This window comes from Lineus longissimus, chromosome 12, assembly GCF_910592395.1.
Source record: "Lineus longissimus chromosome 12, tnLinLong1.2, whole genome shotgun sequence".
NCBI classification, from domain to species: domain Eukaryota; kingdom Metazoa; phylum Nemertea; class Pilidiophora; order Heteronemertea; family Lineidae; genus Lineus; species Lineus longissimus.
In genome coordinates this window covers 10,876,411-10,900,025 of record NC_088319.1, presented here as the reverse complement: position 1 = coordinate 10,900,025, position 23,615 = coordinate 10,876,411, and the positions used below count along the sequence as shown (strand labels likewise).

The 23,615-nt window shown below is 41.3% G+C and overlaps 1 protein-coding gene and 1 long non-coding RNA gene across 7 annotated transcripts in view; both read left to right on the top strand.

Annotated features, from left to right (window-relative positions):
- Positions 1 to 23,615, top strand: part of LOC135497387 (uncharacterized) — a 123,477-nt gene that overhangs the window by 66,800 nt on the left and 33,062 nt on the right. The gene's annotated exons all lie outside the window — the stretch shown is intronic.
- Positions 9,461 to 10,857, top strand: LOC135496977 (uncharacterized). The gene is made up of 2 exons (XR_010448747.1): positions 9,461 to 10,030; positions 10,626 to 10,857. It is a non-coding gene; the product is annotated as an uncharacterized LOC135496977 (long non-coding RNA).

Sequence of the window (23,615 nt, the reverse complement as noted above, 5' to 3'; positions counted from 1 at the left end):
AATTGAGGATCGACTCCAGCGATTTGAAATGTCAACACACAATAAATGCGATAGCGGATACACACTGACACTTGCACACTGTACATAGCACAATGCTTCAAACGGGGCCGATTCATCACTCTTATCACAATGTATTCTCAATCATATCAATGAACTTCCTTGATCATTCGGCCCTAGGCCTAGCGCCTTATCAGTTGTTGTTGGCCTTGTATTTGATATAAAACTTGGCTAGCTTACCTATTCTATCAAAATTAAAATGTTATCTCCTCATCATGTTTTGCAGGACAGGAATGATCTGCAGCTGCATTTGAACATATTTGGTGACCACATCTCAAAGATGACCAAGAGAGAGGATCGAGCTATGACTTTGCACATCCCATCGACTTCGGTGTTCACCAGTGCAATCATCAGAAGAGCCAGGCAATTCTAGTATTCAAGTATTTCATTCTGTAATACTTACCTCAAAATTTACTAAATAAAGAAAACCGCATGTGGCAGTTGGCTAAAAAAATCAAGTCTATCTGTTTAAAGTTTTTACTTGCTATCATTATTATCAACATTTCAATGGTGGCATTCTGCTAAGGTTTGTTAAGAGTTTCACTTGACTTAGGTGTACACTAGTAAAATATTAGCAACATTTTACCAACATTTTACCAACATTTTACCAACATTTTACCAACATTTTTACAACAATTTTGCAACAAGCCCTTCAAGGCCCTGTGTTCACTAGCAACAAAATTGCAACAAATTAGCAACATTTTTACAACATGTTGGTAAATTGTTGCAAACTTTTTAGTGGGAACAAAGGGAAATAGGTATTTTGGAGGGAAAATGGATGATTCCAAGGAGAGAAGATGTGTTTTGAGTGCTTCTGCAGCAATTTTAGCTGTCATTGTTGAGAGACGGAAGAGGCGGCGAAATAACCAAAGAGAATATGGACCAGGCCCTGGATCAAAATGAGGGTGGATGATGGGGCATACCACTGCCTGTTAAGGCCGCGTATCCATAGGGTATGCCCTTGTGTAGTGTGGCGTTATGGCGTAACAGCCTTGTGACCTGGCACTATGCCCTGCGTCTCCATTGGATATTCCTTTTTGGTCATGTAGGCCTTTGTAGTCCTCATTTCGCAGCGGTCAATCGCGTTTATCCGCACGCTGTCATTATTTCAGAAGACAATTTCTTATGAATATTGAAAATGAAAATACAAGTAACTTGTATTTTCACTTGCAACATCAAATTGACATGTACATGTATATAAAACTTGACTTTTAAGCAACAAATTACAGGTTCGTGCTTGTTATGATAATCATCAGTTTCGGGGTCCCAGAGTAGTTCCCGTTGATGAACCTCTTTGATTAATTTCGCCTCAGACATTGCTTCCGTGTTGTTCACTCGCAAAAGAATGGACATGTTCAATCCCAATATGGGCCTATATTCCCAATCCACAGTGCATATATGCCCGCAATGTGACACGGCATAACCTATGGGAACGATCAATAACACCAACGAAGGTTCATTGTCCGTGTGGCGCGCCAGGCGGTAAAAAGGGAATGTTGTGCAGGGCACGGAACAGCCTATGGATACGCAGCCCAAAGGAGTTGCGGCTGACTGACAAGCCGTCATACAAAAACTTCTAGAAAAGGTTTCATCACCCTACGAAGCAAGACACTCACTTGAGAGTTGCTATACCTGCTTCTTGTTCAAGTCACATGAACTCCGGTAGATCACATGACGCAAATCCTATTTCTGATTGGCTGAAGAGTTTGCAACATTTTTACAACATGCAACAAAGAATTGCATTGCATTTAATTTGCAACAATTTTACAACATGTTGTAAGACGCGTTTTGCTCTGTACACACTACGCAACATTTTTGCAACATTTGTTGCAACTGGAAATGTAAAAATGTTGCTAATATTTTACTAGTGTACACAGGCCTTTAGGCAATAATAGAGTTGGGTAGAGCATTTGGTTAATGTTACCCTTTTAGTTAGGGAAACTGGTGCCTTCTGCATTAGGTGGACCCCACTTACTCATCTGTCAGACCGGCCTCACACGTCGGCAGTAGAGTTTAAGGTCCAGTCTGCGAGATTTACCCATTTCTACCCAGCCAAAAGCGGGTGATTGGGCTAGTCTCTCCATGTGATTCAATTCGCATGGATTCTTGTGCCCCGGTGCTGAAAGGATCCCTTCACAAGGGCAGACTACATCCGGTGGCACTGAAGTATGGAAGAAAGACAGAAGACGACCAATTTGCGAAAAGGATCATCATCATCATCATGGTAACAGCTGAGGATGAATCATGTTGCTGTGTGTAGAATTGATGGTCCAATATAGGTTAGGTTATCTGTTTGCGCACACATTGCAAGGGTGGAGCTTGCTTGAAGTAGATTGCGCCAGTCTACCGTAATTCACTGTTACACATCCAGAAGCTAATATCCTTAGGCTTTGAGTCCTTAGTTTAGTAGAGTTTGACGAGTAATGTAATATATACGAACAATGCAGCAACAACTCAGCTGAGCGCCAGGCCCTTGGGCCTCTTGTTTATATAGCGCCCCAATTACTCCGCAGGAGAGTATTCTGGGACGCTATCCCTCCCGTAGGCAGCTGCAAGTAGGTGGGCCTTCAGGAGGGACTTGAAACCTTCAATGGAATCGGCATGGTGGACGCTCGTCGGCAGCTGATTCCACAGTCTTGGAGCAGCTGCCGAGAATGAGCGTCCACCGAGAGTTGGATGCTTGAACTGGGGAACCTCCAGGAGCATCTCAGATTCAGATCTAAGGCCAGAGCGCCCAGTTCTTTTTAATTGAATCATGGATCTGAGATACTCCGGAGCTTCACCAGTCAAGCACTTAAACACCAGGATTAACATTTTGTACTGGATCCTGAATTTGACAGGAAGCCAGTGTAGCTGTGCCAAAACAGGGGAAATGTGGTCAAACTGGCCCACCAAACACACAACTCTTGCCGCTGAGTTAAAATGGTCTTCCCTTTAACATGTTCAACATTGATGTATGTTTGTCCATCAGTTCCAACTAAGATAGACCACTTTGCCTGTTATCCTGGAACACACCATATGAATTCAAATCCCTATAGAAACAGCTAGCGCCGCATGAAAATCAGATAAATCACGGGCCGACCGAGAATGGGTATATCTAGTGGGATCTAGAGTATTTGGCAATCTCTACTTCTAAGGCTGGTATTTGATTAATCTGAATTTATCAGAACACCATGACAACAAATCATATCTTGTGGACGGTGTTTGTTCCGATGCAGTCCGTGGGTTTTATAAGACAGTTTATGATTCTCTTCTTGATTTCATTTTAAAGGGGTATATACGTCATTTGTATTTAATCGTTAGTCAGGACAATAGAAATGCAAGTATACACAATGCAATACTTGAGTTATCATCGTATTTACACAAACTTGGTACTTATGGTATTATATCTGTCAACATAACGGTACTGCCTCATAATAATGAAATGTCATAGTTGAGGCCATTTGGATGCAATGGCAACCAATTCAAGCAGGAATGGAAAGAAATCATAAATGAATACGGAGTTCCAGTCATATGGAAGGAGGATGGGAGCACCTGTACAGCGCAATGTCTGAATAGTACATGTGAGGGTAGAGAGCTGCACTGGCCTCGAACCCATCAGCCAATATCTTGTCTTGTTTCTTCTCTGCTTCATTTGAGTTCCAGGGTAGCAGCACCATGATGACCAATCTTAAATTACAGATAACGTCACTAGGATGAGTCGATTTGTCCTAAGATGTCAAACGGCCCTCTGGGTAATCATCATGGATGCTCGCTAGGATCAGCCTCGCTAGCTCTCGTAAGATTTATCTTTGGTTCCAGGGTATTGATATACCATGGTGATGACTTATTTGCTCTTAGAGGATGGTGTATGCAAGTCTCTAGCTAAGCGGTTATGGGAATTGCAAAGTTAACACAGTCATTCAGCTTTGGCTGTAACAATGCAGTTGAACCTCGCTTAGGGGATACCTCTAAATCAAGGACACCCCTTCAAGGACACACTCTGTCTTGAGGACCTAGTGCCTAGTTTGTTGTTTCCATTTGATTTAATCTCTCTAAACAGTACACTCCTCTATAAACGACAGCATTTATCAGCTTTGTGGTGAGGAAAGGAGACTGTGGTAGCCCTTCTCCAGAATGAGAACTCTTTTTAACGCAAGGTCATCATCCTTTGATCAATGTCAGGGTCATTGTCAAGGTCATTGTCAAGGTCAAAATCGTTCAGAGGGTATGCAGAGATAGGAAAAGGGACTGTGGTAACACCTATCCATTAGGAGAACATTTTGAAACTGGCAGCATTGACCAGCAAGGTGATGATCCTCCTTGTTCAGTGTCAAGGTCAAGGTCAAGGTCAAAATCTTTCAAACTCAATGTCACATTGAGGTTTTGTCCTACACATTCGGTCCTGCAGGATACTCTCTGTAAAGGTCAATCTGGAATCACGCCCAATCCTGATGTTATCAGGATTGCTTTCCCCTGGGAAACACCCGCCACCTGGTATTCACTGGATTTCGAATTCCCTTGCCGGAGATACCACGGTAACCTCCTGTCACTTCCAATTGCTAGAAGTCTGCCTAGCAATCAATCTGATTGTCTTACAGCCTTCCGGGGAGAAGGTCATGAGATAAATACTGTCCCGAGGTGGGCCAGTTTATTACCTTATCTTGGCTTAGAGTGCCGACCCTTCTATTTCATTACTTTCTTGGCGTGCTTCTTTGATTTGTAAATGGACATAGTTGGATTGTTATCCGGGATTAAAAGGTATGGAGTGTGCTAAAAACATAATGTTATTTTTCGCGTTTCTTCACAGGCCTAGGGCAATACATGGTCTGTTGTCTTTAAACAAAGCCTACTCACACCTGGGCCTAAATTATCATTGTTCGACTGTTTTATCAAATGGTTATCAGGACAAATCTTGATAACATCAACCCCCATGAAACAGCTCTCATGGGGGTCGAGCCAGCAAGAGCAATAAAACATAACGAACCACAAAATTTTGTGTCATTCTTTTGCAATTCACAAATATTTCTAAGAAAATTTCCACAATTTTTATTTGGCAGGTAACAAAATTTCCTTCTGGTTTTCCAAAAAGAAGTATTTTTTGGCAATTTTTATTTTCATAAATCTTCTTTATTCCAGCATTTGATTAGCTGCTGGTTATTCCAGAAATCTGCTTTAAATAAAATGTCTGTAAAAATTTACCAGTTTACAGTACTTTTACGTGGAAATTATAGGTGTACTGCCTTTCATGTTGCCTTGTTCATTTCTGTTCACCCTCAAGGTCATGGGGCTGCTTCCTCCTCATTTTCCACTGCAACTTGAGATGTAATTAAACCCCCAAACCATTTAATCCTGCCGCCAATAAAATTTCAAAGCTTTATCTGAAACCTGTCATAACAAACTGATAAAAACCAATTTACCCTGTTCACATGAAAATAAAAGCATCACAACGTTAGTGGTACTGTGGTGGTTTTCTGTCGAAGCGTGACTGGCGGATGAAAACTTCTGTGATATTAGTCATCTGACGTTATATGGTTTCTTTCGAGATCATGACATGTCTTCGTGGTGGTCGCCGTATGATGTGAGGGTGTTATCCTTCTTCTTCCAGAGTTCGCTCTGACCTTGGAGATGTTATTCTCCAGGGAGTATTCCACCTCCAAGGCCAGATGAGCGTTATCACGTGCCACTACGGCTTGGCACCGATTGGGTTCATTGATCGAGTGACTTCGACTTTGGTCAGAGGTAGAGTCCACGCAAGCTAAAAATGGATAAAAAATTCTTATTAGAATTCAAGACTTTACCATGAAAGAGTCGTTTTACCATAAAATTGTCGTAGATTTTGATATCTAGGTGAAACTAATGGAAAAATGGTCCCATTGATAATTTGTCGTATTCACATTGTCATCTTGTTGACTTGTTCTTTCTCTGTGATAGCAATGGAGATGAAGTGATGAATAAAAGATCCAATCTTGTAGCGGATGCTGTGGTTACAGGGAACTACCAGTAGAAACTCATCATATCTTGGTGTTTTTATGCAGGAGACGTAATCTTGTGTTGAGTCTTACATAAGCATGACAAATGTTCGACACTGATAGACTTCAAGTATAAGTGTAATAAGTGGGTGACTAGGAATCCATTTAATACTAATGATAATAAAAATTTTAGTGAGTTTTTATAGTGCTTTTCACTCTACTATTTATTGTCTCAAATCGCTGTCTCAGAGAGCTTTCCAATCGCACACATTATTACCTAGCCTTTTAACTAAACTTTCTGGAGAACCAAGGGCAACCACGATCTATTAGCACAAGGGTTTTTCAGCCCAGTTGAGAGTTAAGTGGCACCGGCCGGGTATCAAATGCAGGACCTCCCGATGACAAGGCCAACGGTCAGCATCAGCATTGAGACCCTTTTGTGAGTATTTGGATGAAAAGCTTATGTAGTATATACCATTTGTAATGATGCTAGCTTTTACAATTCAATGTTTTCTAACCAACAGCAAGGGGGAAAAGGGAATGTTATTACCACCAAAGTCCTGTTGTAAAAATCTCTGGCCCCCAGATTCCTGTTAAGTGTTGACCATTCTGGCTAGAACTTGAAATCCTAAAGCAATTAGAACTCCTTCAAAATGAAGTGAATGCCAATTTCATGGTGAGAGTCAATTCTCTGGAAAACAAAGAACTGATTCCCACCTTTGAAAATGGCATTCACTTCATTTTGATAGATTTCTAATTGCTTTAGAATTTCAAGTTCTAGCCAAAATGGTGGTACCTGTGGTCAACTCTAATTAAAGCCATTTAGTTTGCCTATGGAATACAGTTCTCATCTTCGACAACCTCATGATGCAGACTGCAATTTTTATCCTGTCCCAGCATGCTGTGAAGGACTGTCCTCCTCACAGCCGCGATAGAAATCCTGAAGTCACTTAGCCTTTTGCAAATGACTTCCAGATGGAAATCAGTATAGCTATAAGGAGGGCAGTTGACATTTTCAGCAGTGCCACATTGGTAATGGCCCCACAGAAGAGGCAGACAGAAGATTAGAGATTGCCTAGAAGAAAATGACGCCCTCGTTATTAGGTCATGTTTCCTCCATATCATTAAGAATATTTTTGAAACGAATGAGCACCCTTTATTTGAAGGATGTGGCACTCGCATCAGCATTATCAAGCAGAGACACCATAAACCAGGAATAAGTCGTGGCCATTTTTTTCGGTTTTGTGAAATTGAAACATTTGCAAAATGCTGAAAAATGTGTCCTTAATAGAGAGCTGTCCTGATTTGAGAGATCTGATTGAATGGTAACAACCAATGTTAGACCAAATAGTCCTTATTAGAGAGGGTGTCATTATAAGGAAAGTGTCTTCTAAGGATGTTCTGCTGTTGTTGATTCAACAAACTTGTAGTGCATAATGGAAAAAATGACGTGGTCATCTTTGCATATCCTTCAAGTGAAGGATGCTCACTCTTTTGAGCGAGCCCTCTCATTCTAAGGACCATTCAATGTATCCTAATCATGTATTTTGGCTCTAGACCCAAAGTCGTATTAAGTTTGCCCTTAAAGATAGTGATGATATGGACAGTTACTTTACAAAAACCATTTCGGGCCATCAGGACCGCGCATTAGGAGTCCAAACTCTCCGGTCCCAGGACATTACTATCGACCGATGGAGGGACAGTCTGGCGATAACGATAAATTTGGGGATCGTGGAACATTAGCTTGTTTATCCTGATACCTACTTTATCGCCATGATAGTATAATTGCTACATGAATGGAATTGGCAATTCTTTCAGTCTGGCAGTCTCGGCGGGAACTGGGAAGGAGACGCTATCGTGATCTGCAGCGGTCAATCGATGGAATGAGCTGTTATCAAAAGGTCAATACTAAGACCCATTCAAAAGTCAACGAGGTTCTCCACCCAAAGAACTGCTATAAATCTGTCTGAATTGATATGGGACTCTCCCAAAAGGAGATCTTTATGTGCATAGCCTTATAACAATCCAATCCATCATCATCAATTTGCGACATTCTTACAACTGTCGCAACTGAATAAGATGCGCCAACATCCAATAAGGAGTTTCTTTCCAATAACGACCATTCTGTATGTACTCTTCAAGGGAAGATATGTCCGTACCATGACCCAAGGACAGATGCCCCCTTCCTCTGAAGCATATTAGAATGCGAGACATCCTCTAAATCTTGATTTATATCACCGGGAATCATACTTATTGAACAGGGGTGCCGCCAGTACAACCTGGAAACGTGTGGTCTGATGAAAAGCGTTATGAAATGGTGGCGGCCAAAACTTGGTACATGTAGGTCAGGGGATGAGAAAAAAGCTTTCAACTTTCCCTGGCCTTTAGTTGACCCTCTATTGCCAGCAAAGCCTGAATAAATACACCAGTTCCGTTGATTCTGTGAGAGATGCATTTAGCGTCTTGCCGCAGGATATAAGATGGTGATGGGGGAGTCGTTTGTCAAGTGGGGATATTAAAAGGTTGACCGTGTAGGCACCATCACTTTGGCTAAACTTGAAATCCTTAAGCAATTCGAACTCCTTCAAAATGAAGTGAATGCCAATTTCATGGTGAGAGTCAATTCTCTGGAAAACAAAGAACTGATTCCCACCTTTGAAAATGCCATTCACTTCATTTTGATAGATTTCTAATTGCTTTAGGATTTCAAGTTCTAGCCAGTGGTACCTATGATCATCTCTTATTAAAGCCATTTAGTTTGGAGGGAGTTGTTCACTAAACACAAATGACTTCCACCCTTGAAATTGGCATTCACTTCGTTTTGAAGTAGGTCTTCATTAATTGCTTTAGGATTTCAAGTTGTGTTCAAAATGGAGGGGCCTGTGGTTAAAGGCCTACGCCATTTGTTACAAATTTTGAATTTTGAATTGAATTTGAAAATGTCCAATTGCGGAAATACGTACTAACTATAAATTTGCTGTTGTGTAGACTGATATATATGGGCGGTTATTACCGCAAATAAAGACAAACCAAAGCATAGACACTTGTGTAGCATATCAAGGACACGTAGATTGATACTCCTATGTGTGCCACATCAAAGACATCTGGACCATACACCACATCAAAGATAACGATGCGAAGTCAACAGGCGGCGCCATTGACGTTGTTGTTATTTGCCACCTCTGTCCTATGGCAAGCCGTTTGCTTCAAAAAGTCGAAATGATTTTTTTTCTAGTCGAGATGATTTTTTTCTAGTCAAGATATTTTTTTTCAAGTCAAGAAAAAAAATTTGAAATTAAATTTTTTTTTCAAGTCGAGATATTTATTTTCTTCTCATTTAACTTATTGAAGTTGAATCAATTAATAAAAATTTCACTGCGAGAAAAAAATGATTATAAAAATAAACATAGTCGCTCATATCAACAAAAACCTATAGTTGTCGAAATCGTTTTTAGCTCAGCTGAAAAGCTGAGCTATTCATATGAGTAAATGGTAGAATGAGTGTCCGTCTGTCTGTCTGTCTGTCTGTCTGTCTGTCTGTCTGTCTGTCTGTCTGTCTGTCTGTCTGTCTGTCTGTCTGTCTGTCCGTTAAACAGGCACGTTTCAAAACTATGGCGGATAGGCGATAGATTTTCCCTCTGAGGCGTTGAGACCCTTCAGGACTCCTGAATAGACCAAATGTGGGTCCGGCAGGATGAGCGGTTTGGCCACTAGGTGGCACCAAGCGAAATTTTCCAAAAACTTTTCCAGCAGCTGATTTCTCAGTTGGGGATCATGAATCAAATCTAATTTTATAGAGCAAAGCTTTCTCTTTCATTATCAATAGGCGTAGTTCATGAATTTCTCACCAGGTGGTGTTACTGGCGCAATTTAGTGAGCACCCCCCAAGAAGAGCATTTTAAATTTCGCGCGAGTTATCCCACGTCCAATCACACATGCAGCGAACGTCACGTCTCGAGTCTGCGCAGTTCAGACGTAAGGAGACCATGCTATGGAATAGATCGCGTTCTGTCAATTCAGAGGTAAGTTCTCATTAAATTCACAATTTCATAGGCGACAATATTTGGCTGCTTGTGTTATTGCATGTTGATGACATTAGGGAAGGCTTGGATTGTTTAATTGGATGTGATTAATTTGAAATAGTTCGTCGACGATCGTTGAAAAACGATCTGCGAAATGCAGCTTGGTTGGTCTGAGAAACGATGTCAAAGTCCGGCTTTAAATCATGGATTTCTCAACAAATAACTCTTGTCACATAGCAGAACTAATGTGAATAAACAAGACAATAATAAACATCGTTCTGATATCATCGGGTAAGGTTGCCAATGTACATAAACAGTGTAATTGAGGATCAACGCCAGCGATTTGAAATGTCAACAAACAGTAAATGCGATATGATACACACTGACACTTGCACACTGTACATAGCACAATGCTTCAAACGGGGCCGATTCATCACTCTTATCACAATGTATTCCCAATCATATCAATGAACTTCCTTGATCATTCGGCCCTAGCGCCTTATCAGTTGTTGTTGGCCTTGTATTTGATATAAAACTTGGCTAGCTTACCTATTCTATCAAAATTAAAATGTTATCTCCTCATCATGTTTTGCAGGACAGGAATGATCTGCAGCTGCATTTGAACATATTTGGTGACTACATCTCAAAGATGACCAAGAGAGAGGATCGAGCTATGACTTTGCACATCCCATCGACTTCGGTGTTCACCAGTGCAATCATCAGAAGAGCCAGGCAATTCTAGTATTCAAGTATTTCATTCTGTAATACTTACCTCAAAATTTACTAAATAAAGAAAACCGCATGTGGCAGTTGGTTAAAAAAATCAAGTCTATCTGTTTAAAGTTTTTACTTGCTATCATTATTATCAACATTTCAATGGTGGCATTCTGCTAAGGTTTGTTAAGAGTTTCACTTGACTTAAGCAGGGTGTACACTAGTAAAATATTAGCAACATTTTACCAACATTTTACCAACATTTTACCAACATTTTACCAACATTTTACCAACATTTTACCAACATTTTTACAACAATTTTGCAACAAGCCCTTCAAGGCCCTGTATTTTACTAGTGTACACAGGCCTTTAGGCAATAATAGAGTTGGGTAGAGCATTTTGTTAATGTTACCCTTTTAGTTAGGGAAACTGGTGCCTTCTGCATTAGGTGGACCCCACTTACTCATCTGTCAGACCGGCCTCACACGTCGGCAGTAGAGTTTAAGGTCCAGTCTGCGAGATTTACCCATTTCTACCCAGCCAAAAGCGGGTGATTGGGCTAGTCTCTCCATGTGATTCAATTCGCATGGATTCTTGTGTCCCGGTGCTGAAAGGATCCCTCCACAAGGGCAGACTACATCCGGTGGCACTGAAGTATGGAAGAAAGACAGAAGACGACCAATTTGCGAAAAGGATCATCATCATCATCATCATGGTAACAGCTGAGGATGAATCATGTTGCTGTGTGTAGAATTGATGGTCCAATATAGGTTAGGTTATCTGTTTGCGCACACATTGCAAGGGTGGAGCTTGCTTGAAGTAGATTGCGCCAGTCTACCGTAATTCACTGTTACACATCCAGAAGCTAATATCCTTAGGCTTTGAGTCCTTAGTTTAGTAGAGTTTGACGAGTAATGTAATATATACGAACAACGCAGCAACAACTCAGCTGAGCGCCAGGCCCTTGGGCCTCTTGTTACTTTTCCCAAGACGGTGGCGCCGCCTGTTGACTTCGCATCGTTATCTTTGATGTGGTGTATGGTCCAGATGTCTTTGATGTGGCACACATAGGAGTATCAATCTACGTGTCCTTGATATGCTACACAAGTGTCTTTGCTTTGGTTTGTCTTTATTTGCGGTAATAACCGCCCATAGATATACAATACTATGAATACCAAGTTTAAACAAATTTGTGTGCATGATAACAGCACTATTGCATTGTCGGTGAAGAACTCCTTTTCTATTTTTCTGAACCACCAGTAGGCTAAAAAGGAATGGCTTCCTACAATAACAGTATCGCAACCTTTTTAAACCACAGAGGTTTGGGTGTTTGCCTGATTGTGATCCAACACTACGCCGCACAAGCTCACGACCCCAGTGCATGACGAACCACCGTTATCGAACGCCGCCGATGTATTAACCGCCTACAGCAGAGCCTCATGGGAGACAAATCAGTCACGCTCCGCGCTCGTCTAAAACTCCAGCAGTGCCTGGTTAGATCCGTATTGGGTGTTAAATGGACCAAAACACAGCTTCCCGAGAAAATACACAGGAGACGAATTCCAGACATCGGTTAATTATGCATGAAAATGATGCCATTTCACGTGCTGTGATTTTAAAACTTTGTTTGAAGCAGTAATTATTGAAGGCAATTATAAACTTGACACCAGTAATTGTGAAAATTACTACTGCGACGCGTAGTAAATTGTCGTAATTTGACGTTCTTGTCTTTCTAATTTGTTAACGAGGCTTCAAGTCAGTTTCATGCCGAGGTGACAGGTATTAACCATTGTTTGTAAATGTAATTGATGTTTGTAATTTTCAATCTGAAATTTTGTTTGCTTTGACATGGAACTGCAGAAAATTGAAAAAAGGATGATGTAATTTTCAAGAGAGTTTGTAAAGTTGGCGCACTAATAGTTTCATTCAGCTAGTAGTATCATTGTTTTATACCGAAAGAGCTTTTGAAATATTTCTCGAACAAGTCCTTAGAACACTGAGCACCACCCACTCATCTTCAATTGATCATGATGTGACTTGCCTGTCATTGGTGACGTCATTGGCACCAAAAGACTATTTCTTTTGAGCTCGAATCACATGACGTTTTCATTTTGAATGATGGAGTATTTCCTAAATGGTTTTGATAACAATTTGACACTTATGGAATATCACAAGATTAATCATATATTTGATATCAATATTCTGGTACTATACCGTTTTTAGGCTGTTTCCGCTCAGTTTCCGCTGATATCACTAAATTGCAATGTTTTTTTATGAATAACCCCATATATTATATTTTGATGTGCTAAACATAAATGCGTTGCACCAAGGGCAATTTCTATTTCTGTTTCATATGTTCCTCTTAATATAGTACACGGTGAATCAAAGGATGCATTTATCAAAACAGCTCCTGACTCTATAAGCAGTGCAACTCAACTAAGGGCTAGGATGTTCACAATCACGTTAGCTTCAACGGAGTCATTATTAAAATCTCAACGTGAACATTTCAACAGGATTAACTGATAGAGATAATGTCCTTAAGGATAGTTAACGTAGCCATTAGCCAAAATTTATAAGCCGTGTCACTTATATAGTTTTGCCGTTAGGGATAATGTGACTTTTGTGCTTTTGAACAATCTGGCCCACGTACTGTATGTAACAATAGGTGGTCATCCTCCATTACTTCAACCCGGATTTCGACATAACGGAACTCCGTCACGGGCACAAAATTCCTCTGGACATTTTTACATATATAAGTTCTTTTCTCAGTGGATTTAAATCCTTCATTCTGGAGAAATACAATGTAGTGGTGAACAAAATAGTCATTCTTGCAGATGAAGAAATGATAGACGAGCTGATCGGCAGATTGGTGAAACTACAAAGTATACAACATTGTGCAAAAGCAAATTGTAGTGCACCAGCTAGCAAGAACATGTCGGGTCAATATCGGCCCAATGTTGGCCTCGACATCGGGCCAATGCTGGCAGTCGATATCAGCCCAATGTCGTTTTGCTGATCGGCGAGATTCAGTCCGATATCAACTAGGTTGTGCCAAGAATTGGATTCATATATACAGTAGAACCTCTCCATTAAGAACACCATTGGGACTGACAAGTGCTGTCCTTAACAGAGAGGTGTCCTGAATAGAGAGGTCAAATTGAATGGAAACAATCAATTTGGGACCAAAATCAGTGTTCTTAAAAGAGAGGTGTCCGCTAATGGAGGTTTCACTGTATATGTAAATGCAAACACTGTGTAACCAAACTCTGTTCCAGCTCATCGCTTGTTGATATGGCTACCATACAACCCTGACGACAACAATGAAACTACCTATAAAAACTCTATTCACGAGAATTTCCAAATATTCCTGTGTGGTGGTGTACTGTTCCCTGTTTCGATGTGATTCCGTTAAACGACTGGCGACAATCTGAAAAGTGGCACATAGATTGGATATTTCGAAATTTTGCCATGAATAGAACAGATATGCATCATACTCCTGTTCTTCAAGACCTATGGACACAAACGGGCGTACCCACGCTCTCCAACCCACCAGTGTTTTTTATTCAGCATCTCCTCAACTTTACGCAAGCCTACGTCATGGTTGTAGTTCTCTTCCTCGGTATCTTTGGCAACGCGTTGTCCTTCGTTATTTTCTTCAGAGTAAGGAAGCGAGCGGATGCCTGCATCCAGTACCTCAGTTGTCTTGCCGTGTCCGACAATGGGGTCATATTCATTTTAGGCGTGACCGATTGGATAAATTTTGGTTTGAAACACATCACAAACGGTGCCTATGGCTTCAACGTAATATCGTACAGTAACGCAACATGTAAATTAGTGGGTATTGTTTTGCATCTTTTCGAAACACTCTCTGCCTGGATAATTGTGGCATTTTCGGCCGAAAGGGCGTATGTCGTGTGGTTTCCACTAAAACGGGCCAACATCACATCAGGGCGGAGAAAGATCGTGCTACTTACAATCCTCCTTGGCGCTATTTTCGTGAGTATCCATCGGGCCGTGCTCATGGAGAACATCCCTGGGACCCCAGTACTTTGCTTCTATGCAACGGATCCAATCCTAGCTGCGATCCTTTGGCAGCTTGACACAGCTGCTTTTGCTTATGTACCATTCATTCTCATATTCCTATCAAATATTTTGATACTTCTCGCGATAACATTTTCCAAAAGGAAAAAATTAGGAGGAAATAAAGGTACATCTGTCCAGGAGGGGAAGTTATTATTTTCCCTTATGTCTGTTTCGACCCTTTACATTGCCCTTCTTCTCCCGCTGTCGACGACTTTTACGTATCTGTCAGAAGAGGCAGACAACATGGATGAAGAACGAGCCGTTTATCTCTGGTTTGTCGTTAAGTTCCTCACGCTAATTAGCGTGCTTAACTACTGTTTTAATTTTGTAATCTATGGCTGCACACTGCCCTTTTATCGTCAAGAGGCGAAGAAGATGTTTTCAAGAAACTGAAGAAGGATCCATTGAAAGGTTTTATACGTTCAGCGGTTTCGTTTGCGGGTGATGTGCAATGCATGTCATGTACATGGTCCCATATTGTGCGCGTGAGGTGCATAGCACATCAATCCCTTCTAAATACTAACTCCCTAAATACCCTCTCTAAACAAGCAACATGAACTCTTGGATAGTTAGTTTCATCACAGAAATATAGATTGCAATAAAATAGTTTCGACCATTCTGATAAAAGCAAGTGCCATTTTTACTTTAATTGGTATCAACTGACAGTGCCCAGTGGCTGCCACTGCAAAAGGTTTAGTGGACTTTTTAACACTTTCAGCGCCATCTGACGTAATTTTACGTCTTGCAAGTTCACACGGTTGAGCCATCCGACGTAATATTACGTCGCGTTTTTAAATTTCCCGCTTTGTCTTCGAGGCGACTAGCAGCGCAGTATAGGGGAAAACAATTTAACTATACAGCGCTTGAAGTGATAGTATGATGTTCAGCCAATGTGCTATTTATAGCCAAGATTGTCTGCATTCGAATAGGCGCAATGGCGGGTCGAAGATTGATGACGGGGGCAGATGTAGCCGAGAGTATGCCAAAAAGTGGGTATTCGGAAAGACACCAGATATTACTGTTCTATGTGTGGGGTACCATTGTGCAAAATCAAGTGCTTTGCTGACTATCATTCCAAATTAGCATTGTAAAGAGATCTAACAAAGAAGAACCAACACAGAAAATTTCATGTAATTATCTTTATTCCTTCTATTGTTTTCATAATTTTGAAAAAGGGTAAAAAGGGGCGTAACCTTGGCCCCTGGGGGAAGTACGCTAAATATGGCTGGGCGCTGAAAGTGTTAAAGGGACACCATTGGCGTGAGATTTTTATGTCGCCACATTGTGAAAAACCTCTAAGGTTTTTCACTTCAAAGCTCTACAGGGTGCATTTTAAACCATAAAGGTTCTTCAGAAGCTGATTAACTTTTCTTTCTAAGAAGGAACCACAAGCATGCCGGTCCACGTTCGTTGTCCATCTTTCCATCCTTCAAAAGGAAACTTCAGGACTGATATTCATGGCCGATAAGTCGTCATAACCACAGGCAGCCAAATTACCAGTCGATTTGCCATGCTCGTCATGGTGTTATGTAAGTACTGAGTGATGGCTTATAGTGCTGCCACCCTGCTCTACACTATTATTTACTTACAGTACAGTAGAACCTCTCTATTAAGGACACCTTCGGGACTGGCAACGTCCTTAATAGAGAGGTGTCCTGATTAGAGAGGTCAAATTGAATAAAAAATACCAATTTGGGACCAAAACTAGTGTCCTCAATAGAGAGGTTGTCCTTAATAGAGAGGTGTCCGCTAAGGGAGGTTCCACTGTAATTACCTGTTGGGGAGGCATCCTCGAAAGTATAACAACTACGATTTGGTATCAAATTTATATTTATTTCAAATATACATCAGCAAATATTTGCATCATCACCGGTATTCTGTATAATCAAAGCCACTTAATAGCACCTTTAAAGCGCTTTATAATCCCCATTAAAAACATGCATACATTCTATTCTAGTCTTAATTTAAAAGAGGCTTTTAAAATTTCCTAAAACCCTATGGAAGTAACTTGGTCAATTTCCTCGAAAATTATTTGAAAATGTTGGTTTTCATGAGTGAGATTACCAGGCTTGTCAAGGTCTTTTTGGGCTCTCACAGTATTTTGCAGTATTCTTCACACACTCTTAAAATTAATTCGTAAAAACGACTAGTTTGTGAATATAGTTGTTCTACCTAGAGTAAAAGTAGTTCAATAATCATTAAAATGGTTAAGAATTACTATGTGAAAACTGCATCAGCCTTGATCCCGGCATCATTATCACAGATTCGTCGTACACTTGGTTCATGGTTACACCATGGTTACATCATTATCACAACAAAAGTTCACGGCAACACTATGTGAATTTTTGATTTCAAGGTGTAACATCTATTTCAGTCATTGTCCAATGATTACTTTAGTTCATGGTTACACCATGGTTTAAAATACAATAAAATCATTATCATAAATTCATCACACACTTCACACTTTCATGGCCTTCAAATAATCTTCACAGCTTCATCACACACTTCAGAAGTTCATGCATACTCTTATATGAATTCACGATGTGAACTTCTGCTTTCAAGATTGAAAGATCTATTTCACTGGTTACTTACTAATAGTTCATGGTTACACCATGGTCTAAAATTAAAAAAAATCATTATCACAAGTTCATCACACACTTCAGAAGTTCATGGTTATATGAATTCACTATGTGAATTTCTGCTTCCAAGGTAAAATGTCTATTTCAGTGATTTTCCAATGATTATTTCTCGTTTACTGCTGGAAATTGGCACACGGACCATTTCTTTGATGTACACCTCACGTCTTTCCATTGGCCAGTCAAACGGGCCATTGTTACACAGTTTTGCTCCACACCGCCTGCAGGTTCTGCAACATTAAACAGAGTTGCCCAGTTGCTGTAGCTGTAAGCTGTTCCATCGCTCCAAACCCAGGTTCCTTCGGAGGAGACATCAGTCAGCCCAATCCAGGTTGCACGTGGTTTGTACCTGAAACCAAAAGAGAACAGTATAAAGCATTTTGTGGCATGTTTCATATTCCTTTTTGAGTGAATTGTTGTCATAAACCGCTAAATTGCCATTCCCTTGATAAAAATTGTAACAAAAATTTGTATGAAAAACTGAAGTCTGTAAATCGTAAAATTATGCGTGCTGCAATTCATGAATAAAATACCAAACCAAAAAGTCTTGCTTAAACAAAAGCAAGTGTTGGATCCCGGAGCAGAAAAAAGAGGGGGCATGCACTGTATTTCTCTATCAAAATTCTTGGCAAGTTCAAATATTTAATTGTCAATTTCAAAGATATGATATATGGGGAGTGCTTCCCTTGCATCTGCGCCTTGAGTCGGGAGTCTGAGACGAAGCAGAATGAGAGAAGGACGAGGTTGGGGCAGGAAGATAAATAATTTTTACTAACATGAGAGTGTCAACAATGAAAGTCATGGTGGCCTCATCTGCTAGTGTTGCAATGTTGCCAGGCTCCATACCCATCTGTGTGCCAATGCTCCTGCAGTTGTCTTGGGCTTTCTGCCAGGTCTTTGATCCCTTGACCAAGTTAAAGCAGGAGTTGCCATGTAACTTCATCCATACGGGGCAGGAGTAGGCCGTGGGGGCGACAGTGACTTCGGCCGTGGGGGCGACAGTGACTTCGACCGTGGGGGCGACAGTGACTTCGACCGTGGGGGCGACAGTGACTTCGGCCGTGGGGGCGACAGTGACTTCGGCCGTGGGGGCGACAGTGACTTCGGCCGTGGGGGCGACAGTGACTTTGGCCGTGGGGGCGACAGTGACTTCCGCTGTGGGGGCGACAGTGACTTCGGCAGTCGGGGCGACAGTGACTTCGGCAGTCGGGGCGACAGTGACTTCGGCAGTCGGGGCAGTGGTGACGTCGGCAGTCGGGGCAGTGGTGACGTCGGCAGTCGGGGCAGTGGTGACGTCGGCAGTCGGGGCAGTGGTGACGTCGGCAGTCCGGGCAGTGGTGACGTCGGCAGTCGGGGCAGTGGTGACGTCGGCAGTCGGGGCAGTGGTGACGTCGGCAGTTGGGGCGACAGTGATGTCAGCCGTTGGGGTGGTGACAGAGGAACCTAACAAGGAAAGAGGAATTATTACATATTAATCAGATAATCAGTCTGAACACCACACATACTGTCCCGATAACTGTTGGAAGAATCACAAGCCTTGATGAATTTATGAAAGTCAGGAAAATAATGAAAGCTGTATAAAACCCTCAAGCAAAGTATAATAAGAGGTGTAGGGTGATAAAAATCCTGTTTTTCATATCAGAAACCGAAGGTTTTCTTTTTTTTATTTCTGAAATTCCAGGAAGCAGGGGAAGTTGTTGTAAAGAATACTTACTTGGCTCTGCTGTGGTTGGAACAGGGCCGGCAGTCGCGAGGGTGGTGACTCCGGTCGTGGAACACATTAAACAAGCAAGCAAGAGAGCAACTGAAAATAAGAGTTGTGTAGATGTAGACAATTTTATTCTCTTGATGATGAATGGACACATTTTTGATTCTTTCAATAGTCACTGTTGTGCAGTGCTTGCACTGAACTGACATTATACAAGGTGCATCAATTGTGTACTTTAAAAATTGACTGCAGTTGGTCCCCTACATTTGTTGGAACGAGTTTACAATCCAGTGGTCATGGCCCAAAAAAGGTCATCAATAAATGAAATAAAGGCCAAAATCAAATTGATTTCCAGTTGAATCTGATCAAACCATGTCATTTCTGATCCGAAGCAGGTTGGCAGATGAGACCAAGAAGTTTTAAATAGTATATCCATGATGTGACTCATGTGAGATTAATCAAGCGAAAACCTTGAGGATTGTTCTTTCATCAAACCTCCCACCACATGGTAGAATTGACCCGAGTAAATTTACCACCTAGTGCATTTTAGAGTAGATTTTGAATTCCTAAAACAATTAGATCTTCTTCAAAATAAAGTGAATGCTCGTTTACCAAGCTGGGAGATTGTCTCTAAAAACAAAGAACGGACTCCCAATTGAGTTCTCATTGCTTTAGGACTTCAAGTTCTACCAAAATGGTGAACCTCAAGTCCTAGCTGAAGTAGAATAGAATTGCACGGAGTAGAAAAATAACTTACCAACTGGGCACCATGAAGACAACATTTTGAATGGAGATTCCAACCTTGTGTACGGATGAAGAGTTGTAGTGAATATGGTTCTAATGGGAATCCGCCTAATATTTATAGGTGCTCCGTCGTCCAGGCTTGGACACCCACCAATCAAACTGCAAGGCTAATTACCAGAACCTTTTATTTGCGGCTGAGAAAACTGTTAATGCCACCCACTCCCTGTTGTCACCTAATTACTGAGTAATGCTTAATTGCTGCCAGCATATCAATGAGTATTTAAGCCTACAGTAATTACTTGGAGTCTGAGGTGCAAAACTCTTCAATCTGCACCAACACCTGAGTGTCACTCCCTCAGTTTGACTTAATTGGCATGGTTTCTGCCAATTATTATGTAACATTAGCCAGTATCATCACAAAGTTATTGTGTATTAGCAATATGGCACATTAACTACACAATAAGCCCTCATACCTTAAGCCGTTGTCACACTGGGGTTTTAACACGAATTGAATTCGAATTAAAACGTTGATACGTATTGGGGCGTCACACTCAATTCGGTTCATACCGATCTCAATCCGCTTTAACCAACACGGTTCTTAAACCGAATTGAATGCGAATCAGCTAATCCGAATCAACGAAACCGTATTGAGATTTCAAGTGTGACGCGCTTGATACGAATTAAGGTTTTCGATCGCACTGCGCATGCGCCCGGCGCATGGAAAGTGACCTTTGACCGCGGGAACTAGTGCTCCGAACTAGTTAACTGATGTATTTAAATGATCTCATTAACTCAAATCGTTTTTCGTTATGCCATAGAATAGGGAAAAATCAACTCCCTTGCACGTGACTTGCATTTCCATTTCCTTGCAAGGTATGTTGCCGCCGGTTCGTTGGTCAAAGGTATGCTGGTCAGCAACATCGTCGCGGCGGGGTTTTCCCCGGTTTTGGCATCGTTTTCGAGGGCGAGGCCGGGATTCTCCGCTAATAGCGACGGTGGTGTTGACTCGCTGAGGACACTCCTCTTTGACCCGAACTTTGGCAATAGATGGCGCGTCGTTAGTATGCATTGAGTGTGGCGCGTTTTAAACCAATTTGAATGGGTATTCGGGCCAGTGTGACGCGACCGTTCTGAAACTGGATTAATCAATTCGTATTCCGGAGAGCGCTCTACGGAATTCGGTTTCAATTCGCATCCAGTGTGAACACACCATTAGTTACATGTACTAGCATATACCCATTGGAGCGGGCAAAGTTGAAATGTAATATACATTAGTTAAATGGGCACGATGATTGAACTACATTAAATTTCTAACGTTACTGAAGTTTTATTAAAGGTTAAACACGCAATGAACTGCATTTAGGGACTTATTGCTGCTATCTACATGCAACCCCCAATAGATTGATTGGAGTACGCTATTTTACACAATGCATTGAGACCAGTGACAGCAGGTCCTGTTCCAAATAAGGCCCTCACATATTAGGCATATCACCTACCCACTCCCGTACCCAATGCCACTGTCGGATCAAAGCCAGGTGCATGGAGAGATGCAGAACACAATTCAAACTGACAACATCAGTCAGTAAAGAATAAATCAAAGAGCAAGCGCTGGCCACTGTACATATTTTGTCCATCCTGGCATAACTGTTTCTCGAATAGAACTAAAATAGAATAGGCTAATCATTAATCTCCCTGCTAATACCCTGCACCATGGACCAGGTTGTGTAGCACTACATACGTGCTGGAAGCTAATACTGATGTGGCAGGGAGAATATGCGTGAAGTTTGTGTATGCTTTTGAGAATGAGCGGAGCTCTCCAGTCGACGTGCTCTCTGAAAAGTTGTTATTTATTCTAAAACCACCAAGATATTCGACTTATGACACCCTCAGTGACACTCTTACTTATGATCCACACCTACGAAACCAAAAGTTGCAAGAATTCGACGCATTTTCGAGGCCCAATTTTGAAACAAAAATCGCCTCCTATTTAGCGGCCACAACGCGCATTATAGTATAGATATCATCAATTAAATAGGTGTACATGTATATTCCAAGACAAGCAATGTCTAATTATTCTTTTCACATTTTGGGAGACTTTGTTAGCTCACCTCTTAGCAGAGGTGAGCTTATCCCATACCGTGGCGTCCGTCGTCCGTCGTCGTCGTCGTCGTCCGTCGTCCGTCGTCCGTTAGCAGGGCACGTTTCGTAACTGTTAGAGCTATTGAGTTGAAACTTGGTACACATGTACCCATATGTAATGACACCTAAGAGACCAAGTTTCGGTCCGATTCGTTTCATGGTTTGGCCACCAGGGGGCCAAACGTTAAAAGTGAAAATATGCAATATCTCCCTTAATAGTAGTCGGGAAATTTTGAAAAAAATATGGTAGGTACTTCTAGCAAAGGTGCATCATATATCCTCCAGGTTTTTGATTTGACCTCCTTTTCAAGGTCACAGAGGTCAAATGGTGTAAATTGGCCGTTAGGATGTAACGATGGCACGTTTCTAAACTGCAATGACTATTGATACCAAATTTGGTGATCATTTACCCCTTAGTCAGGCGATCTCAGGGACCAAAGTTTGGTCCAATATGATTCACCACTTGACCACCAGGGGGCAAAATCTAAAAACCTTAAAAATTTGATTATTCCTTAACTTCTTGCCCGATTGCCACCAATTTGATATCATGGGTACATCGAACAACCATACAGTATATGTCACACAGGTTTTTAATTTGACCTTCTTGTCAAGGTCACAGAGGTCAAATGGCATAAATTCGCCGTCAGGCCGTAACTATGGCACGTATCTTAACTGCAATGACTATTGATCACAAATTAAGTACACATGTACCCCTTGGTCAGGTGATCTCAGGTACCAAAGTTTGGTGCGATCTGATTTGCCGTTTGGCCTCCAGGGAGGGGGCCAAATCCTAAATTCTTCAAAATGCCATTATTCCTAGTAATGACTTGCCCGATTGGCACCAATTTTATATCATAGGTACATCTAATTCTAACAACCATTCAATGTGTCACCCGGGTCTTCTTTGATTTGACCTACTTTTCAAGGTCACAGAGGTCGAATGTACTGTAAATTGGCCATTTTGGGGAAATTGTAATTGCTTGGACCTACATCAAACCTAACACTACATGACACAATACCATGCTCTTTATCCATCTTTCCTCCACATGAGGTGAGCACAATGGCCCTGGCCATTTCATTACAATGATCAGGCATTGTTTAGTCATTGTTCTCGCCCTTCACACCTTGCACCTCGCTGCCCTTTTGTCCATCAGAGGTTCCGACAGCCGCCATTATGATTTACTCTATTGACTCCACTAACCCTAGCAACAAGCTGGTTACTACATGCGCAGTTTGTTATTTCGTGCCATATAATCATTGTACGCATCCGCATGCCGAGTTTCCTCCATTCGTTCTTGACAAATATCTGAAAATTTCATGAAAAAATACCGGAAATTAACGAATTCACACCATTTTTTCAAAATTGTAAGTATTGTCATTGATATTCTTATTATCAGTGATTTAAAAGATCGATAGATGATATTTCCGGAGGGTTCCGGTAAACAGAAATTTGACCGTGTTTTGTTAGTGTTGTGAACTCGCAAATCATGTACATTATGTGTCAGGTGCTCTCCGCATGCTGTAGCACTGCTTTTAGAAACTGTCATTTTTAGCTCAGCTG